The sequence below is a fragment of the Myxocyprinus asiaticus genome, chromosome 4 (genome assembly GCF_019703515.2).
Source record: "Myxocyprinus asiaticus isolate MX2 ecotype Aquarium Trade chromosome 4, UBuf_Myxa_2, whole genome shotgun sequence".
In the NCBI taxonomy this organism is placed as follows: domain Eukaryota; kingdom Metazoa; phylum Chordata; class Actinopteri; order Cypriniformes; family Catostomidae; genus Myxocyprinus; species Myxocyprinus asiaticus.
Genome location: NC_059347.1, coordinates 12,343,572 through 12,366,795, shown reverse-complemented (window position 1 = coordinate 12,366,795; position 23,224 = coordinate 12,343,572). Strand labels below are relative to the sequence as shown.

Below are 23,224 nucleotides of genomic sequence, written 5' to 3'. Positions count from 1 at the left end.
ATCATGAACAAGACGAACAATCTATTAATGTATGCATTAAACTCCCTAACAATGTTGACAATTTCTGGTACATGATCCAATTTGATAAGAAATCAGTTTACTTGCAACTAAAAATGAGCATTCTGGACGGGAAAGTGTTATAAACTGCATCAATACTCAATGCATTATATCAACACAAAGATCAATCTTTCAATCTCACTCAGAATGCTGACAATTTCTGACATGGTTTTCCACGCATCACTGTTTTATTATATCCATGGAAGTTGTTACTGAAACATGATATAGAACAGTGAAATCAATAACAACAACAACTCCATCTTTCCCGTACTCGTCTCTATTATCTCACAGGACACAGATGACGTGAGCTTCACTGTCTTTTCTCAATGGCTGTCGCTGTGCGATATCGCTCTGCGTTTGCATCAAGTTGAACTTTTTCTCAACTTTGTCTCGTCGCTTGACATGCCTACATCCTGTCGCCAACGGTTGCGGAATTCGCCAGCTCTCATTGAAAACGAATGGTCTCCTGTCGCTTGCAGTAAAAAAATTGCTGACAGTGTGAACGGGGCATTAGCGACTTTTCAGACCCCTTTAGCAACTTTTTTTTTTTTTTTTTTTTTAAATGCACCTAGCGACAAATCTAGTGGCTTTTTGGACAAACCTTAGCTACTTTCCATAGAGTACTGCTCCGCGAGGACGAGGGTCTTGCTTTCCCGCCGCACGCACACCTTTCTCTGCGTCTACACTGTTCAATGAGTGGCAGAGAGGAGCAGCATATTCAGATGACCGCACGGCAGCTGACATAGACGTGAATGAGCTGCTCATGTGCAAACAGTGTTGCCAAGGACCAATCACTAATCTGTATTGTTTGCTCCTTTGTTTTAATTTAAACAATTTAATTTGACATTTAATTTAATTTTTATCCTTCTCATGCGCTTATCACTGTCTTATCACTCACTATCACAGGGGTTTAGTTCATTCCCATTTCTGAACTCTCTGAATTCAGATCATTTATTTAGACAAGTCTGTACAGTGTACTTTATTCAAACACATAATAATAAACTTTCAACTTTATTAAACTTATATACACATAATACAAATATAAATACAAATACACACAATCCCCTTTTCCCCCCAATTTGTCATGCCCAATTCCCACTACTTAATAGGTCCTCGTGGTGGCACGGTAACATCAATCCGGGTGGCGGAGGACAAGTCTCAGTTGCTTTCACTTCTGAGACAGCCAATCCGTGCATCTTATCACGTGGCTTGCTGTGCATGACACCACGGGGACTCACAGCATGTGGAGGCTTATGCTATTCTCCATGATCCATGCACAACTTACCACGTGCCCCATTAAGAGCGAGAACCACTAATCGCGACCACGAGGAGGTTACCCCATGTGTCTGTACCCTCCCTAGCAACCGGGCCAATTTGGTTGCTTTGGAGACTTGGCTGGAGTCGCTCAGCACATCCTGGATTCGAACTCGTGACTACAGGGTTGATAGTCAGCGTCAGTGCTCGCTGAGCTACCCAGGCCCCCTGCTGTCGATAAGATGTATTAACATCCCTTCACTAAATCATAATAGGCAAGTGTGTTTAAAATATGCTACTACCACACTGCACTGTAAGTGCAATTGTATTAATTAAACATTACATGTGTTAGCATGAATCTGGTGTGATAGAATACATTTTAACTGAAATTTACATCCAGTATTTCAACTCATGTCATGACCATGAAAACCCAGTACACCAGTAAGTTACTTTTGCTTAGTGTCTGTGCGAGGATAACAGGAAGTGTCATGGAATGGATGTGACTTAATTGTACCACAATGTTTACATTAAGATGAGCTCTGCAATCTACACCCACAACAATTACGTATGTATTGTGTCACATAATCTGATGTTTTTCCACCTAGAAAAGTAGTCCTAATAACACACATTTTCTGTAAATAATTAATGTAAATGTTTTAAAAAAAAATGGAAGCTTCACATTTCGGTGAGTAGAGCAGTATGGTCGTGACATGGCAGTTGCCAGGGGGAAAGTTGGGTATTTAGCTTGAAAGGGCAGACACCTCCTGATTCATATGTAAAGGATGTCACATCAGACATCAAGACAACATTTACCCTCAACAAACACTTCACGTAATAAGTAAAGAGCAGGTCAGACATGTTCAGACAAACACAAAATACAAAAGATGGAATAAATCCATTTTAATAACTTGGGAGAAGTTCCATTTAATACATTATATAGCATTTTATGTGTGTGGCAATAATTTTTTCTATTACCCCGATGAAGATAGATTAATTGAAATGATATGGCACTATGATGAGGTTTTGTGATGGGCTCACAACCCCTGCTGTTTCACTCATCTAGATTTTCCCTCTCACTAAGGGAACGCCTCAGGCGTGACCGATTGTGGAAGCACCAATGACACAGCATATTTCAAGATTGACAGACCAATCGCTGCAGCTTATAAGGAGTAACACCTCCCTAATTTAAACTACCTGTTGCTGCCTCATTCTCGCACTCTTCCCCATGGAAGATTTTTGGAAGCAGCTCTCATCAGATGCACTAAGATTTATTGTTCAATGGTTTGACGACTGAGCCACTGGTAACATCCAAACGCAATAAATCTTTTTTCTACGAGCTTGTGGAGTGGTAATTATTTCTATATAGCAGAGTGAACTAATGCATCACTGCGAGTTTATCTCTGCTATTTTACTCTTGCCACTTTTCAGTGTTTTTCCGACTTTGAGGCGCTCACTACGCTTCAAAAAGAAGGAAAAGAAAAGAGTTATTCTTGGCTCATTGTATTTTCTGTGTAAGTTTTCACATTGTGGTGGACTTACTTTAGAAGTATGGCAACCAAAGAGCCAGAGAGTTCAGGTGGGAAAGGCTGCCCTCCCCACTTATGTGCATGTGGCGCGTGGATCTCTGCAAAAGATTCTCACCGGCATTGTATCTCGTGCCTGTGGGCTAAACTCGCTTGGGCCATGTTGTCCAGCCCAGAGAGTTGCCGCCATTGTTCATCTTTCTCGTCCAAGGTTCGGGAGAGAAGGTTGAGTGTTGTAGTAATGAGCCAAAAGGAACTGTGTCTCTCTTCTCAGGCCAGAGAAGAGTCAGCGGAGTGTCCGCAGGCCCCGTCATGGGGGAAATGATGGACAATGTGTCTCCAATCCTTTCCCTGCTGTTCGAGGACACATTGGCAGGAGAGTAAGATGAAGATGGGGATGAAGTTTTGTCTGACATCCTCGTGGAGGACTAGGATGATGAAGATGATGCCACTTTGCCCATGGATCAGTCCTAGCCACAGAGCACACACGAGGAGTGCTCTCCATCTCCAGATCAGTTCAAGTTGTTTTTATTAAGGTATATCGCAGGGCCTCTGTCTAAGCTCTCGATTGACTGGCCGTCACAGCCAGCGGGTAAGGGAGCTGAAATGGATTTGTATGATGGCAAGAGTCTCCTGTCTCACCTCCCTCCAGTGAAGTAGTTCCTCCCAGCTGTCACGGCCTGTGTGGCAGAAATGAGGTGATATTGGAATTAGCCTTTTTCTCACAAGTGCCGGTCCAGGGGATTTCCGACATCCTATACCCCTGCCCTATCCCTAGGAGGCAGAGGCATTTGAAGAATTTCTCCCAAGAAAGCCGCCAGTTCATCCATATCAGTCAAGTCGGACCGGTTTCAGGCCCTCTGGAAAGGGATGTCGGCCTGATTTATAGCTTAGTCGCCGTACGCTGCTCCAGCAACTGGGAAACACAGCGCCGCAATCCAAGCCGGGCCATTCAAAGCAAAAACCTGCGAGATGCTGCCCTTCTAACCCCCAGGGCATAAGAAGAGATGGGCGACCTGAGGCCTTTGTTCATCTCTAGAGGAAATAGAGACGGACACTGGAAGTTGGACAAGTTCCTGTGTTCAAAACAGACTATTCAGTTTCACACATTCCCCAAATGCCCCCCGCAAATGTTCTCCTCCCTCCACCTGTGGTGTACATTCTGAGGGTGAAGTAGACAGTTTACACAAGCATTCATGGTGTGTTTCAAATAAAAAAATGATTTGCCGCATCCAGGCAGAGTGCTCTGGGCACAAAGTTGTGTGAAAAGAAAATAGACACAAAAATTAAACAAAAGAACATGAATATGTCCCCCAGTTCAGAGCTAAATTTCCTTATCTTTGCCACTAGGGGGCGTTGTCACACCACTAGTGAGCGAAGGGGGTCAGGGTCCACTTGCTGTTCAAACAGAGCGCTGGCGCGCATGAGCAGTTTATCTTTGGGTTCTGAATACAGTAGAAAGGGGTTACAGGCTTCAATTTGCCATAAAAACCACATCTTCTCAATGTAATGTTAACTTCAGTGGCACAAGGGGAGTTGGCTCTGAATTTTAGAGGAAGAAATATCCTCTTTACTGAGCAAGGGAGTGATAAAAACGGTATCGTTGGAAGAACGGCATCAGGGCTTTTATTCCCGGTATTTTGTCATTCCAAAAAGAGGGGGAGATCCTTTAGATTTGAGGATCCTCAACAAACAACTCAAAGTACAATTTAAAAATGCTCACTCTCAGAAATTTGTCTCATTCTATTCGTCACGGAGACTGGTTTACGAGATCTCCAAGATGCGTATTTTCACACAGACATTTGTGAAATATCTCAGGTTCGCTTATCGGAACAGAGCCTACAGGTATATGAAAATTCCTTTGTCTTTCTCTGGCACCTCGGGTATTTAGCAAATGTGTGGAATCAGAGTGTCTGCTTATCTAGATGATCTGCTTGTTTGTGTGCCATCTCAGCGGCAACCAGAGAGAGATACAAACACATTAGTTACACATTTGGAGAGCTTGGGTTTCAGAATAAACCAAGCAAAGAGCTGTCTTATTCCCTCTCAAGAGATAATTTATCTGGGGCTCAGGCTGAACTCCATTTAGCTTTGAGCATTCCTTTCGGGCGAACGCATAGAGGTGTTTCGCACCTGCATCTCCCATATTCAATGGGGGAGATTGGTTTCTCTCAGGAGGCTTGATGGCCTCAACAGTGGCCGTGATTCCCCTGTGGTTGTTGCGAATGAGGGAATTTCAGAACTGGACAGCACCACCTCAGTCACAGAGTGATCGTCTCATCAGAATGCATGAATGCTCTCCGTTATTGAAGAGCCGCGTTTTTTCTCAGGACAGGGTGCCATTGGGTCCGATTCTAATGAGAAAAGTGGTGACGACGGATGCTTCTCTCACAGGCTGGGGCACTGTGTTCGAGGGCAGAACAGTGAGAATTGTTTGGACTCCCGCACTGAGGGAAAAGCACAAACATTTTCTGTAATTTATGACAGTGTTTCTAGCTCACAGATAGTTTGTATATTTTCTCAGGAATCACCATGTGTTGATCAGGACAGACAAAACAATGGTGATTGCCTATATAAATCGGCAAGGGGGAGTTCGCTCGCACCAGATTCACAGCTTAGTAGAGAAACTGATTGTGTGGAGCAATGCAAACCTGTTGTCATTACGAGTAACGCATGTTCCATACATAATGAACGGGAGTGGATTTGTTGTCCAGAAGGGAATACTCTATATGGAGAATGGAGGCTTCACCCTCAAGTGACAAGCCTCATCTGGCAGAGATTCGGACAGGCAGCCGTAGATCGCTTCGCATCGCGAGAAGACACGCAATGTCCTCTGATCTTCTTCCTGGTGGGCGACGATGCACCGTTGGGTGTGGATGTGCTAGCCCACCCATGGCCTCACACATTACTGTATGTGTTTCCCCCACTGAGCCTGATCGGACCGACGCTACAGAGAGTGAGGGAGTATGGTCATTATTTTATTCTAATAGCTCCGATCTGACCAGGGAAGCTGTGGATGGCAGCGATAACTTACGACCACCCCTGGCATCTACTGCTCCGTAGAGATCTTCTCTCTCAAGCACGAAGGGAAAACTTCCATCCCTCTCCTCAAATCTTGGCTGTCTGGGCCTGGCCCGTGAGAGGCTGAATTTAAATAGCACCAGTTGTGCCACCATGGGATCTGTCCATTGTCCTGAAAGCGCTTTCTCAGCCCCCTTTGAACCGCTAGAGAGTATTACGTTAAAGCTGCTCTCTTTAAAGACAGCTTTGTTACTTGCTCTCATCACTGCTAAACAAGTGAATTGCATGCTTTATAAGTTCATTTCTCATGTATGTGGTTTGCTCAGGGAGGTCAAAAAGTAAACTCGGCCTTTGTGCCTAAAGTGATTGACTCCTCGAGCACGTGCCAGTCTGCAGACTTGTGGGCTTTTCACCCACCGCATTTTTCCTACACAGAGGAGGAGAAGCTGCATGGTCTGTGTCCTGTACGGGCTCTGTCAGCATGTGCAAAGGACGAGAGCCCGAAGGCAGAGTAGTCAGCTCTTTATTTCATGGTCTGACTCTCTTAATTGGAAACCTATTTATCTCCAGCGTCTCTCTCATTGGGTGGTGGACGTGATTGTGCTATGTTATAATAGCTCTAATTGGCAACCTCCAGAGGGTTTATGGGCTCACTCCACTAGGGTTTGGCCACATCCTGGGCGCTGTTCCAGGGCATTCCAGTTAAAGAGATTTGTGCTGCAGCGAGTTGGTCGTCTCCCCACATATTTCTAAGGTTTTACAGACTGGATGTTACAAAGCCTTCAGTGGCTCACTCTGTCCTTGAGGCGGGAATGCAGCATACTGTACAATAAGCACACACATATACTGCACAGTAGGCTTTATTGTAGCAGATCCATATTCTTCATTTCTGATTTCATTTCTTGGATGGCAAAGAAAATTATTTAGTTCAATTGTTAGGTTCTGCATTTTCTCTGCTTGTGACTTCTGCTTCATAATTATAATTATAATTTTAATAATTTTCTTTATTTATCACACATTATACATTTGCACATATACAGTGAAATTCTTCTTTTTCACATATCCCAGCTAGGCTGGGGTCAGAGTGCAGGGTCAGCCATGATACGGCGCCCCTGGAGCAGATAGGGTCAAGGGCCTTGCTCAAGGGCCCAACAGTGGCATCTTGGCGGTGCTGGGGCTTGAACCCCCGACCTTCTGATCAGTAACCCAGAGCCTTAACCGCTGAGCCACCACTGAGCCAGCATATCTGCAATTCTGGAGTTGTCTATATCCCTTAGTGAGATACCGAAGGTGGAAGTTGTCTATATCCCTAAGGAGTGTTAGAAAGAGAACTTTTAGGTTAGTCAGGTAACCCCGGTTCTCTGATAACATGAATTGAGGTACAGTATCTCACATCATCACCTTCCTTGCAGTTCGCACGGAGAAGAGATATTCAGAGACTAAGGCAGCATTTTGAATTTAAATACAATTGTTTTTACTTCAGCCGGCATAATTTCCTCGTGTGATTCTGAACTTCAGTTTAAAATTACTGTCATGCTACATAGACAGTGCATGAGTTATAAATAAGAGTTACATCTTCTTATAATTTTGGGTATATAGTCTAGTGGTAGAGTTTTCGTGCTGCGTGTCAGAGACTGGGGTTCAATTCTTTTTTTTTTTTTTTTATTTGTCAGCTAACAAAACAATAACTCATAAATATTGCAACAAAAATTCAGGAAAAAAAAAATAAGTTCACCAATAGCAGAAACTGCAAAAAAAAAAAAAAAATGGATTTGTAAATATTACTTGCAAGTGAAGTCCATAAACTTTCAGCACGTAGCCTACTCTATCCAGTATTAGAATCAGAACTAGAGTAGAGTTGTCCGATTCATTTGACTCACTTGTTTGTGCCGGTTCTGTTCAATGAATTGTTCAAATGGCCGGAATTGGTTAATTTACAGTTCAGTTTGAATCATTCGAACAGCTGACTCACATACTGAATCCTTTGAAGTGGTTTCTCACCCAGTAAAATAGTGACGGAATGATAGGCTACTTCAGAGAACAAAAATAGAACAAACAACTTCGTTTGCCAGCGAAGAAAGTCTTTATTAAACTCATCCACTGCATGTGCAGATTTTGAAAATCTGTGTACTGCAGGTAAAGACATTTCAACCAATACAGTGTGCAAAAAGTTATACACTGCGTGATATTATACTTTCTTGACATTGCATGCATCATGGTAGAACTATCGTATTCTTTGTACCTTGTACCTTGGGGTACCATGAACATACTATATGAATATGCTAATAATTCCAAGGTACCAAGGTATTTATCTATTAAAGTAGCATGATATTGACATCTTATACCACCACATTGCACCTCTTTTTCAGATGTTTATTTTTTCTAAGAAATAAGCAGTAGATCAGCGCTGGAGTTTGTTAGGTTTAATGTTATAATTTCTGCTCGTTGCAGCTGTTCTCAGTGGAGTTGAGTGACAGCCGGCGCCGATGTTCTCTTGTGCATCTACTGTTTGTGCTTTTCCCTCGCGCTCCTTTCAAGTTAAATCGCAAAGAACAACGCAAACAGATGTGTCCCTGCTCATGATATACATCTACTGTAAGGAGTCATTGCTGAGATGAGATGGGAGGATCTAATTGCAAGCTTTAATAAAGATGATAAAAGTGAAACAAACAAAGGTGAACTCAAATAACAACAAACAAGAACTGACAAAGGAATGCAAAAACTAGAGGGTGTATATATACAAACAAGAACTAATGAGGGAATGGAAAACAGGTGAGAATGATCGAGAACAGATGGCAGTGATGAAGGCAGAGCATACTGGGAAACGTAGTCTGGTGGAAACACTTCAAAATAAGAGTCCTAGGAAACACGAGGGAGACAGACTGTGGCATAACCCCCCACTTTAAGGGGTGACTCCTGGTGCCCCAAAGATGGCTGAGGAGGGCAGGAAGATACAGGTTAGGAAGGGAGCCCAGAAGATGACCAGGTGGCCAGGGAGGAGGTCTGGGGGGCCAACTCAGGGTAGAGACTGGGTCAGGAGTTCTGGGATAGAGTCGGGGGGCCTGGAAAGTGGCCACAGGGCCGGGACTGGGTCAGGAGGCCTGGGAGGTGGCCACGGGGCCGGGACTGGGTGGCTTTTTATGTTATGTTTAATGTTTTTAACTTTCTATAATTTGGATCTTACAGATTTAATTTCATCTGATACACTTTCTCAACCAACAAATTATATTTTGTATGGCAGCTCAGTGTTGTGAAGGTTAATTAATCTGCACACTTTGAACAGATCAGTGGGGGACTGGAAAAGGATCAGTCAAGTTGAAGACATTCAGCAGGGCTTTAATGTGGTGGGAAATGATGTGAAGGGCTTGAATATGAGCTAAATATTGTTGTTAAGGCCCGTGATGAGAACTGTGACGTTCCTAAAGATGTATCAGAACTTTTTAAAGTAGCATAATGTGCATTGTGGCAATTCATCTGCTGATAGTCTATACATACAGCAAAAAGAAGGTAATTGGCATTAGCAGCATACAGTGGCCATGTATTTGGAAACTTTAGTCACACTAAAAAATGTATGAATGCCATTCAGTTCCCAGTGCTACAATAAAACTCTACAGCAGTGGTTCTCAACCAGGGGGTCGGGACCCATTAGGGGGCCTCAGTACACTTCCAAGTTTTAAGGATATATCTTATAATAGATATATCTTATAATATAAATACCGTATAGCCTACATGGGGGGCCTTTGAATATTTTCTCCAACAATGGGGGTCTTGGAGTCAAAAAGGTTGAAAACCACTGCTCTACAGCATTTACAAGTGTGCACAATCAAATTCTACAGTATTTTGGTGAAAGTTAATCTGTCACTTGGTAATATGGCTAATGCTAATACTAATGTAGCTAATATTAGCTCAGTGTTTGTAAGGCTGATAAATCACATTTCTGCACTTGTTTAAACATTTACAAAATTGTAAATATTCTGCTGCCTATGATATCTCAATAATTTTGCATATTGTTAAGCCTATGCTTTGTTTGCCTATCCATAAATTTCAATGTTGCACTGTAGGTGCATTTATGGTTACTTTTGTTAATTTTGGTATTGTGTTGAGTTTCCACGTGACGTCCATGTAAAATTTGGGTCCTGAAGCAAAACCAGATGAGAGCCACCACATTAGATAATAAAATATCAAACCAAGTCGTATCCGCAAACAAATGATGCTAAATGATGCTTTTCTCAGAACTAACTCAGACATTTTGTTATCCAAGCACAGTAGCCACAGGTGTAGTTCATCACATTAACTATGGACATGTTCCACCAACATTTGACAACCTGTGTCCAAAAAACGTTTTGCCTTAATTGTGAACAGTATATCAATAGTTTTATTGTTTATGACCTAACTACCATTTTGGTGAAATGTTTTGCTTAAAGTGTACTTGCTATCTTTTTTAAAAATATTTTTTACTATAAGTGTCCAAATAATTTCTGAGGCCACTGTACAGGAAATATTTCTTTGTATTCAGCACTAATCATTCAGCTCATTGGGCAGTATGACCTTTGCCCCGTCACCTACATATCATGTGCATCATGTTGGACCGTATTTATTTGTGATGACATTTCTGTTGTGAAAGTGAAGCACTGAGTCGATGCTTGTGAAATAGGGTGGCACTCACAGAATCCTCTCTGTTCTTGTATGAACAGATTAAGTTATCAGTTAGTCCATTAACTATATAACAACTTTTGTTGTTCATAATGCCAACACAGAACACTTGATTACCAACCTCAAATGTTTGGAGGGATCCCCTCCTATTGTAGCTTGTACTTGTGTGAGATGTAATTTTATAAATGTGATGTCATTTATGTATATAAGGGATAATGTACAATCAGGTTATCTGAAATTAAACCTTAACAGGGTGATCATGACCTTGTCGTTATGTGGATTGGTCTTTATTTTGCAAAAATTACCAGATGACTGTACATGGTCCAGCTTATTGGTACTTGCCAAGTACATACATACATAAAGACTCATGAAATAGTGATGTGATTTGTAATAATTTTATTGTGTGAGAAGGGAGCGCAGAGTGACATGGTGGAAGATTGTTAGGCACAACGGTACAGTATAATATGCTGTTTAGCGTTCGTTAAGTTGACCAATCAGAATCAAGTATTCCAGTGTGTAATAAGCATGCAGTAGCAATTGATTCTCTTGTGCGCCAAATAAAACTGGGAGTAAAGGTACTTGCCATTAAAGACATCTTTCATTTTTCCAGGGAAGTACCTGCTGCCGTATGCATCAGCCCATCAGGCGTGGCCAGCCACAGGCTCTGAGACCACCAACCTGGTGCGCATGCGCTCACAGACCCTCGGCAAGTCTGCGCCCTCCCTCACGGCCAGTCTGGTCAGTATTCCACACTTTGTCATATTCCTAATGGAGGGGCTCTGAGACACGGGGCATATGTGGCTTGTCTTTGCCATGTTTGCTAAGCTTGATATTAAGATACACTTTGCTGTACTGCGGCTGGTAATGTAAATATTTCTGATACTTCTGTGCACTGTCGCTTTAAATGGCAAAAGCCTTTAGTTTACGTCACGTAAACTATTTACATGATTTGCTACTTGCAATTGCTAGTTAGAAGTAGGTGGTATCAGGTGGAGATTCTTATACTAGAAAGCTTTTCAAAGTATAAACACCATGCGACCACGCAGCCATCATAACGCTCAGGAATGAGACGCTTTGTCTCCTAGAGATGAACGTAGTTTTGTGCGAAAAGTGCAAATCAGTCCCAGAACAACAGCAAAGGACCTTGTGAAGATGCTGGCGGAAACATGTAGACAAGTATCTACATCCACAGTAAAACGAGTCCTATATCGACATAACCTGAATGGCTGCTCAGCAAGGAAGACGCCAATGCTCCAAAACTGCCATAAAAAAGCCAGAATACAGTTTGCAAGTGTACATGGGGACAAAGGTCTTACTTTTTGGAGAAATGTCCTCTGGTCAGATTAAACAAAAATTTAACTGTTTGGCCATAATGACCATCGTTATGTTTGGAGGAAACATAACGATGCATGGGGTGGCAGCATCATGTTGTAGGAGTGCTTTGCTGCATGAGGGACTGGTGCACTTAATAGTTGGCATCATGAGGAAGGAAAATTATGCCTACAAAACCTGACTCTGTTACACCAGTTCTGTCTGGAGGAATGGGCCAAAATTCCAGCGCACTTATTGTGAGAAGCTTGTGGAAGGCTACCCAAAAGGTTTGACTGAAGTTAAACAATTTAATGGCAATGCTACCAAATACTAACAAAGTGTATGTAAACTTCTGACCAACTGGGAATGTGATGAAAGAAATAAAAGTTGAAATAAATAATTCTCTCTACTATTATTTTGACATTTCACATTCTTAAAATAGTTATCCTAACTGGAGAATCCTAATCGTTTCTACGATTAAATGTCAGGAATTGTGAAAAACTGAGTGTAGCTAAGGTGTATGTAAACTTCGGACTTCAACTGTACACACATATATATATATATATATATATATACATACACACACACACACACACACACACACACAACAGTTAGTTCCAGTCCTCGAATCTGATTGGACGAGATATGTTCCATGAGTGCTGATGGTCTCACACCATCAGCACTCGGATGCTTCACTGTGTGTATCACTCTGCTTGTGTTCGTGCCATTCTAAACTAAAGTGTAGCAGTGCAGATGTGTTTAGAGCCATCTGTCTCTTTACATTTAATTTTGTGACATTACATATTTTAGCCAGCAGGTGGAGGCAAAAGACAATTTTTGTGTGTAATATGAGCCAGTTGGTGACGTGAAGTGAGTCAGTGTTTATATTCAACAGCACTTCCGTGATCACTCGTATTACTACTACACTACTAAAGCTAGGAAATAGCTTTAAACAGCTTTAAACTAACAAATTCAGCATTAATGCTTATCACAGCTGAGAGACACAACAGACACATACACATACTCAAGGCGCTTACTTCTTACCGGACTTTCCACATTGGAGAGTACAAAATGGCGGAGGACATTGCGGTTTCTATAGTGAAAGATTTTGTGCACCAGCTACCGTGAAATATGGAGGAGTATCCCCGCTTGGATGGCTATTTTTCCACAGAAAATAGGATGCATTTCACCAAAATGACATTATCTTCAGAAAGCTGACTAACAGACTACAGCATCATCAACAAGTGATCGCACACGCTCTATCTCCTCCCCCCCCTCTCTCTCTCTCTCTCTCTCTCACACACACACACACACACACATCCTTGTTTCTCCAATAACATTTTAGAAACAGCCCAAGCTGTGATACTAGTAGTTCTGAAGTTATGTTTTTGAGAGGCTTGAATGCATCATTTGGTTTGAACTAGCAACAGCAGATTCTGGTCCGTCATGTAAGAAAGTAGTTCCATGCACAAATGCGTTTTTTTATGACCGTATTCAGTTTTTCCACATTTTTTAAAATTTACTTGTTCATTGAACTGTTGTATATAAGCAATATCACACTCGCAATCGTGCTGTATTGCCCTAAATCAGCACTGCTGTGATTACCTACGGCACTCGGCCTATGGCCTCGTGCCTGCAGCAGAATCACAGCAGTGTTGATGTAGGGCCATATAGCACTCTTGCTCGTATGATATTGCTTAAATATATATTATAAAACCTTTTTCACTTACATTTTTATCTGTTTCTCACCCACATTTGTGTCACTTCTGAAGACATGAGTTAAACCACTGGAGTTGTATGGATTACATTTATCCTTTGTGTGCTTTTTGGGCTTCTTTTCTGGTCACCATTCACTTGCAATGTGAAGACCTACAGAGCTGAAATATTCTTGTAAAAATATTTGTTTCAGAAGAAAGAGTAATACACATCTGGGATGGCTTGAGGGTGAGTAAATGATGAGAGATTTTTTTTGAAGGGCGAACTATCCCTTTAACTGGGATCATATGGTAGACTAACAGTCTCAAACACTAGGGGGCAGTGCTGTATTACAGGCAAAATAAAAAAACATTGTTCTGTTTTGATAAATTCCCTTGTGATAAAGGGAAATTAACTCTTTGATTTTAGTATGATAGACTCACAGGAAATGCTGCCTCTGGTAACATTTTGTTCTTGTCATAAAAGCAAACACAAAACCAAAAAGCAGGCTTTTCATGATAAATGGATTTCAAGGTAGGCAGATTGTGTGCTTAAACTGATATTAGCATAATTTAAACTACCTTTTTGTTTAGACTCTAATAGATACAGTAAGTTAGTAAAACATCTCAAATAAATTAATAAAACAATGTAGAGACCTGGAACAAAATCTTATGGACAGACGATATATTAAGCTATCTAGAACGGAAAGGAAAGTGGCAAAAGAAAAGCGCACACAGACAAAAAAAATAAAAAAATAAAATAGTGGTGGTAATTTGGATGACTGCCACTGATGCTGGATTACTCCCATTTATTGAAGATGTAACTGCTGACGACAGCACCATGATGAACTTTGAAGCTTACAAACGCATTCTGACTCTTTGCTCTTGTCCAGCCAAATGCATCAAAACACACTAGATGACACTTTGTCCTCTAAAATTGAAATTATTATTATTTTTTTTTCCTATGCCTAGTTTTTGTGTCTCACCATATCAATCATCCAGAATGAAACCACAATCACCTGGAAAGATCATCTGATTCTGTCTATATGCTGCAGAATGCACTCATTGGATGCATGGCAAGTGCTAATTAAGATCACTTAACTAAAGTTTAAAGGTATAATATGCGCAAAAATGAAAATGTATTCATTTACTCACCCTCATGGTGAGTGGAAGTATAAAAGGCCCATAATTTGCATATGGTTGAGGTCAATGTAAGCTCAATGTACTTGAATTAAAAATAGTGAAAAACCTAAAAGAGATGGTTTTCTGGTCTCAACATCTGAAATATTTACTTACAGTATACATTATACACTCATTAACGTTTTAACCTAAAATCATGTTGTTTATAAAAAACATCCATGGACTCGATGCGTCAACTTCCCAGATTTCGGCACTGGCCATTGGAAAATCCACGTTGGTCGACCAACAGTGAAAAGTGCTTTAGTTGTATGTGTTCGTTTACGAGGAGCCATGATGAAATTAATAAAGCCATACTCATTATCGTCATTATCCATGTGTATTTTTGACTGAGGAACTTTACGATTTGAAGAGGTTTTTTCATTTTTATTTATTTATTTATTTTTTTTTATACAAAAGTGTTGGGCGCATTGAAGTCCTGAAAACCTGTCATCTTATTATGTCATTTACTTACTGACTGTATCCGATTTGCTTTCAATGGGGCTTCCTGGGTCTCTCTCTCTCCCCTCCTGAAGAAATCCCTGCCTAGGCCAGCTAAGCTGGTTCAAATCACCTGCTAAAACACCATTTTGCTGGTTGCTAGTATGAGATATGCTGGTTTTATCTGGTCATCATGGCTACTGGTCAAACTGGTCTACCCGCAACAATAATTAGATTTTGCCCATAATAGACCAGCTTAAGTGAGGTCATTTTTGTTATGATAGTACCTTTTTAACACCATACCTTTTAATAATAATAATCATCATCATCATTCATTATAATTTTATTTATTTAATTATTATTATTCAAGAAAATTAACAGAATGGAAGCTAAAAGGATGGAAATAAAGAGCTAAAGTTAACCATTGCTAAGTGAGGGATTGAGAGTAATCTTACACTGGTGTCAACTTCTGGTTTCAATTCTAAAATTTACTGATGTTTGTGTCGTTGTTTTCCAACCTAAAATGATGTCACTACCTGTAGGATGTCATTAAGGAACTTTTATTTCCCAGTGTGATATGGTAAAAATGGCAACAACCGCTCAAACAAAGTAGTGACAGTTTGCCCTATTTTAAGAGTGCTAAAGCTAAGCACAACACTAGGCTTTAAGTCATATGCGCAAAGTCAATGGGCATGTATTTTCATGCAAGCATGCACTAAGTCTAGGCACAAGTGGGTTTGGCGAAATTGCGTGCGCAAAATTCTAATGGGCTGGGTCAAGTGCAATTGAATTCTGAGGTTCTTCTCCGGTTTTTGCACCATCTGCATCCTGTTATATAGTCCATTCCCTGTGAAGCACCAGCAATATTAACAAAAACAGCACATTCATAAGAAGTTGGTAGTGTAAATGGACTTCATGCAATGAATTAGAAAATGGAAATATGGACTTATGTTATTTTGTGTATTAACTTCTAGAATTTCAGGCATATGTGTATAACCGTCTGACATTGACGCGTTTTTTACATACAGGGAAAATGTGATTCTCATCTGGACTTGAATGTAGGCTCCATTAAATTATAGAAAATGTAAGTATTATTAATCGTATTGATCAAGTGACACACAAATCATGGCTAGTATTAACAGTGATTTTATCATCCTTTCTGGTTAGGCTGTGGATTTATGCACGCACTTCATTTCGATTTTGCTTTAAAAATAAATGTTTGGAAACAAAAAAATGAAACCAATGATATTTCTAAATTAAAATTACACTTCAAATGAAACAACGATATAATCAAAATATCGAAGTGGTCAAAAAAAAAAAAAAAAAATTATGTAACCACCTCCCCATATCCAAACATTCTTCCACCGGCCCCTTTTGCATTCACTCTAGGACAACAGTTGGAAAACTACCAATACAAAGTATAAATATAAAAATATATATATATTATAATGATTAGATAATAATACAATTTTAAGTATAAAAAGAATAATAATAATTGAAAAATAAACTATGATGTCTAGAACATCTAACACAAATCGTGTGTGTGTGTGTCTGTGTGTGTGTGTGTGTGTGTGTGTATATATATATATATATATATATATATATATATATATATATATATATATATATATATATATATATATATATATATATATATATATAATCATTATTATTTTTAAACGGCTACATCTGTGTTTGTCAGGGACATAATTTGATGTTCCACTATATTTTCAGAGTTTAGACATGAACTTTATTATCACCTGCCTGGTGGAATGGCCAAACTGCAAATTCAGGAACTGAATTTAGACTGTTCTGAAACGTCTTAGGACAATGACCTGTTTCTCAGGAAAACAGGAAACTGCGCTATGCGCCACTTCATTAACATACAATACACCCACAATTTGTGTGCGCTCACCCACAATAGTGCAAACACTCCCATCCATGCCATTTTAGAATTGCATGACCAGCTGAATACTACTCGCTTAATCTCAGTAACCGTCTTGTTATTGGACACTTTCACACTTGGATTAAAATAATCATGGCAGATTATGAATAGTGAATTTCTACAATGGCATCTGTAACTGAAAACTATTTTGTTTAATGATGCTGCATCCACACCACTAGGTGTCACTAAGTCCAAGATGGCACAAACAAAACGTTACTGAGTGCACCTTTAAAACATGATGGGGACATAAACATTTTCCGGATAGTACAAATGACCAGTTAGAAGCTTCTTGGAATACAAGCAAGGTCTTTCTCTCTCACTCTCACTCTCTCTCTCTCTCTCTCTCTCTCTCTCTCTCTCTCTCTCTCTCTCTCTCTCTCTCCAATGTTTGGCTTTATCAGGCCAATTATATGACCCTGCTTCTAAAAAAGCCTCCCTGAAAATCAATGATGGCTGGGCCTTCCCGCTTTGCAGAGACTCCCATTAAATTGCTAATGCCCATTTCCCCCCTCGCCATTCTTTCTTTATCTTTTTGGATGTTCCCCCTCCCGCAAAATACAAAGGGAAACAGGATGTCTTGGGAATTTTAACTCTGTTTAGTGAAAACGGGTGCCTGTGGAGGAGGCCTTATGATTCATATATGACCTTGGAAAGATATTCCTCAAACACAGAGGGAGCTTATCTATTTTCCCTTTGTATACCTCATGTGGAGGGAATATGGTTTTTTTGCTTTGGTCCGTTTAGATATTCAGTAACTTTGTAAAGTGCTGTCAAAAACGGTTAGGATTAAAGAGGAATGTGGTCTTTCACCAGTGATCACTGTGGATATCTCGCTGTTTGTTACAACAGTGCATTTTGTGTTAGTTTACTATGCTTCTTGTGTGAATCATATCCTGTTCATAGGAACTGTTTTCTCAGGCAATATAAAAAGAATGGATTGTACTTCAGAAGGAATATATTTGTCTAGGGCTATTGTGTTGCTACAATGTAAAAAAAAGAAAAAAAAAATCCTGTTGTTTTTACAAAAACAAAAAAATAGCTGTGGTTGCCAGAATAATTATATAAAAGATACAGTAAAAATGTAAACAGCTTTACAGAACAACCTGTAAATGTTACAGTTTAAATCCGTTGTAATTTACAGTAAAAAAAGTCATAAATTTGATATTAACCTTCTGAAACTGTAAAAATCTGCTTTGTACTTTATAATGTATTGTTAATCACCTTAAAAATTACAGAAGAGCACATTATGACATGAAGTTCACCAATAGTGGTTCTTCCAGGAGCAATGACCAATAAACATGTAGAGACAGTGCTCAGTGTCACTCACACAAACACTAAACACCATCAGGGTAACACTTGTGAAGTTAACATAATGCAGTAAACATTAATTAAACAATAATTTACTGTAATATGTACATGTACTCTCTCGTTAAACATAATGTAAATATTTACCATTAATTATACAGGAAAATCATACTTTTTACATCTAAAATTTTTTTTTGTAAAAACTACTGTATTGTCTCCTTGAAACAACCGCACCGTCTTTTTCCAGGGCAGCCTGTATTTCTCCTGAGGTTACCTGTGGGTTTTTCTTTGTATCCCGAACAATTCTTCTGGCAGTTGTGGCTGAAATCTTTCTTGGTCTACCTGACCTTGGCTTGGTATCAAGAGATCCCCGAATTTTCCACTTCTTAATAAGTGATTGAACAGTACTGACTGGCATTTTCAAGGCTTTGGATATATTTTTATATCCTTTTCCATCTTTATAAAGTTCCATTGCCTTGTTACGCAGGTCTTTTGACAGTTCTTTTCTGCTCCCCATGGCTCAGTATCTAGCCTGCTCAGTGCATCCACGTGAGAGCTAACAAATTCATTGACTATTTATACACAGACACTAATTGCAATTTTAAAAGCCACAGGTGTGGGAAATTAACCTTTAATTGCCATTTAAACCTGTGTTTATCACCTTGTGTGTCTGTAACAAGGCAAAACATTCAAGGGTATGTAAACTTTTGATCAGGGCCATTTGGGTGATTTCTGTTATCATTATGATTTAAAAAGGAGCCAAACAACTATGTGATGATAAATGGCTTCATATGATCACTATCCTTAAATAAAAGACAGTTTTTTTGCATGATCAGTCATATTTTCAAAATTATTGCCAAAATTTCACAATTTCTGCCAGGGTATGCAAACTTTTGAGCACAACTGTAAGTGGATGCCGAGCTTCAAAAAGGACAAAAAAGAAAACATAAATGTACCATAAGCGTCATCCTTATGACTTGTGTGCTACTGTATATTCCGAGTCTTCTGAAGCCATATGATAGTTTTAACCCTTTGGCACATAAAATAAAACTGGGGTTTTAATAATGAATCCGAAGCTCAAATAGTATTTTCAGCATCACAATATCTTAAATTTTGTATGTTACAAACATTCAAATAATCACAAAATAAAAGTTTAAAGCCGTTACCATCAAAGCTGACTGTTTTGATGCTGCAGTGCAGCTATATTTTCCAGAGATGGAAATTCGAGTCTGGGACTAGGGCTCAATTCGCACTTAAGTCGCAAAAGAAATGACTCTTGGTTTGACTCGGACTCGTAAACAATTGACTTGAGATTTGACTTTTTCTCGAAATCAGAGACTCGTGAAAAACACAAGTCATTAGCATGTTCAAATGCATTTGAAAGTTTTTTTTAAACAAATCCCTTGAACAGGAAGAATGACCACAGGGCACCATATTGCGACTGAATGTGTTTAGGGTACTGTTTTTCATTACAAAAATGTCAAAGGTTGTTTTATAGAAATCGTGTTACATTTAACCATGTATGGTAGTGAAGATCCTTGCTTGTTTTACCTGAGGTTACCATGGTCTTGTTACAAATACCACTGTTTAAACTATAAAAACTATGGTACATTTTCATGTGGGCAAATGCAAAAAAGAATAAAGGGCTTTAAAGCCTTTACGAATTATGGACAAAGCTAGTTTTCCTTCTGTGTAAAATCGGTTCTCTTTTAATGCTCTTTAACTATTGGAAAATATATCTGGTTTTGTGTGCCTTCAAATTTCCAAGAGATGACTGAACTTGAATCAACAAGAGCCAATGCAATCCCAAGTCAGAATAATGACTTTTTTTTTTTTTTACTTTTTATTGATTTTATAGATAACCTTCCTGTTGTTGATACCAGTAAATTTACATCTGCATACCAACTCAAAATCAATACCTTACAGTCGAATGAGAATTTCATAGGGGCTAAATAAACTTAGCCTTATACAGTGTTTATTAAACTAACCAGCTGCAGATAAAGAACTATTGCCAAAAAAAAAACAACTAAGTCTTGACTTGGACTTGTGACCAAAGACTTGAGACTTGTCTTGGACTCTACCTCAGGGACTGCTGTTTTCTGACGTCAAACAAAGAAAGTGTTAACTAGTTAGTCCACTTGAGCCTTCTCCCATTCCATCTGTCACTCATTCTCACAACTTCCAGGGTTGGGGAAGTGGAAGAGCTAGTTTTTTTTTTAACCTTCTATGCTTGACGAACTCAGAATCCCATGCTGCATTGCAATGTTAACAACATGGCGGCACGCATACCCGGCAATCACGTTCGCATCTTATCTATCATAATCAATCATTATAAACATTTACAAATCACATTATATGTTTGATAATATATAATCTGTCCTCCAGTGCATCTGCTGTGGAGTGTAAGGTTTTTTATTTTTTATTACAGCACACCTTAAAGAACTCCCGCCGGGGATTTAGTCAGTGCAGGAAAAACTCACGTACAAAAGGGTTACACTTTTTCAGACAAATTCTTTTTTGCTTTTTGTTTTGTGTTTTTTTATTTTAGTTTAATTTTGTTTTGTTAGTGTTTTTGTTTGGTTTGTTTGGTTGTAGCTTTTATTGTGTGTTTTGTTTTTATTTTATTATTTTTTTTGTTTGGGTGTTTTACGACAAAGGCTTTGAAATTTGCATGACACCTATTGTGTGGAGGCAGCATTACGCAAAAACAAGTTTTCTGGTTACCGATGTCTTTGAAGAAATACACAGGTGTATTTGACTCTCATGATTAATTTATTTCACTATCAATAGTGTATGATAACGTGAATTACCGAGATAAAGTGAGTAGTACTTAGCTGGTCAAGTGAGTTGTGTTTAGCTTGTCATGTGATCTCAGCATGATGGCCACCATGAGGATGGATGTTTTGTAGATTAAAAAAACAGCTATTTCTAGGGCACTGATATGACTGCAAACTTGTGAGTGTGCATTTTTTTAAACATTCGTTAAAAGTACTAATTTTTTTTTTAGTTAACCTCTTTACAGTGGAAAAAGTTGCTTGCTTTAGTGTTTACCTGAAGCACCTGTAGTCACTGAAAAGATTTTAGGCTAACTCTTAAATATTGTTTAAATTAAGACCAGATAAGACCACAACCACCTTTCATCTCACCAGTTTCTTCACTAGGGGTTTTGTGCTCCATAAATCAAATCTTCACAACAATCATTACGCTGTCATATCTGAGGGTGAAAGATTTTGAATCGACTCTTTGCTCTATTGGCAGGTCTGCTCGGGGCGAATGCTATTTCTATTAGTATCCAGCAGTTGTCTCACAGGGTAGAATGCAAATGATGACTACAAAGGGATTATTTATTCAGTATGACACTGCGGGACTCAGAGTGAGTCATCAGAGTTAAAGTTCTCCCCAGAGGAGATGATCAGCAGTTCCCATAAGACATGGATGTATCTGTTATATATGATTTTTTATCATTCATTTGTGTGCCATTAAGAGATGTATAGATATTTGTGTATTCACCTACCCTTCATCTACAAAACATTACTCTGGTAACCATCAAAATACCATGGTGACTACAGTAGTTGTTAATGTTGTACCAAAAAATAAAAAAATAAATGAATATGGGATATTATCCATATCTATAGAATTACATAGAGACTTGGGGTTGGGCTCTTTTGGCACTTTTGACCCTAGCAACCACTAAGCAATGTCCTAGTAACCTCCCAGAACACCCACGACAGCCATCTTTGTGTCATGCATACAACAAATTTTGGTTATACAGCTGTTTAGGGGAATCTCAATATCTCTGCTCAGGATAGTCCTAGCTCCTTGGAACAAAAACTGATCTCTAGAGCACATTACAAGGTACATGTACATATATGAACATTTTGCACATTCTTGTTCTTTAGACTTAGAACTTAAGTCCTAATGTAAGGCTTGCCATACGTAGCGGAAGGGGCGGAGTTACGAAGCTGTCCTGACAAAACAATTGAAATTTAAAGATTAATTTGGCAACTAGCGAAGCTTCTTCGAATGCTTTACCATCACCACACGCTGTGTCAATACAGTATGTGCATTATTTGAGATGTAAGTGTTTGAATAAGTGTATATTTGATATAAGTTTGATATTGTTTAAGTTTATTTTGTACAAGTTTGATAAAACGTTTTGTATTAGAGTTTGGCTACAGTAACACACCAATGCTAGTGGCAATATCACTTCCGTCAGCTGAAAAACAGCGAGTGTTTCGGTGTTGTAAAGAAAATTGAAGTGTTCCTTTTGGGACTACACATTCATACACTACATGGCTGAGTGCAAAGTGTGTATTGTACATGTTTAGTGTGTCATTTGGGGCACAGCTTGTGAGTTCTGTTCTAACTAGCGTTTTTTTTTTTTTTTTTGCCCTGGCTGAAATCCAATAGGTCTGGAGATTTCATAGTGGACTCTCGCCAACACACAACCAGCACTTAACCATCTGTACCACTTTCATTGTTTATCTGTTTGCAAAAGTACTAGTACTTATTCCTCAAAAACGCACCAGACCCTGACTTCAAGTGTGTTTGTCCTTTCCTTCACCCCAATCTATGATGTTATGCCCTTCAGCGAGCATTACAGCCGGTCATGGAGAGAAGCGTTTGCGTTTTCATGCTGATTGTGGACCAGTTGGCCCAAACCAATCTTAACCTGTTCCATTATAAGCAAGAGAGCACAACAATCTGGTGCTAGATCAGTCTGGAAATGCCTCCTAGCTTCTGTCATGGCATGTCATGTGTTCTGAGCATGATTAACTTTGACAGGAAATCAATACAGCTCCTCCTGGCCAGATATGGTGATAAGACACCATAATCCTGATGTT

The 23,224-nt window shown here is 39.4% G+C and overlaps 1 pseudogene; it reads left to right on the top strand.

The window, feature by feature from the left end:
* Positions 1-23,224, top strand: part of LOC127433763 (microtubule-associated serine/threonine-protein kinase 4-like) — a 203,580-nt pseudogene that overhangs the window by 49,792 nt on the left and 130,564 nt on the right.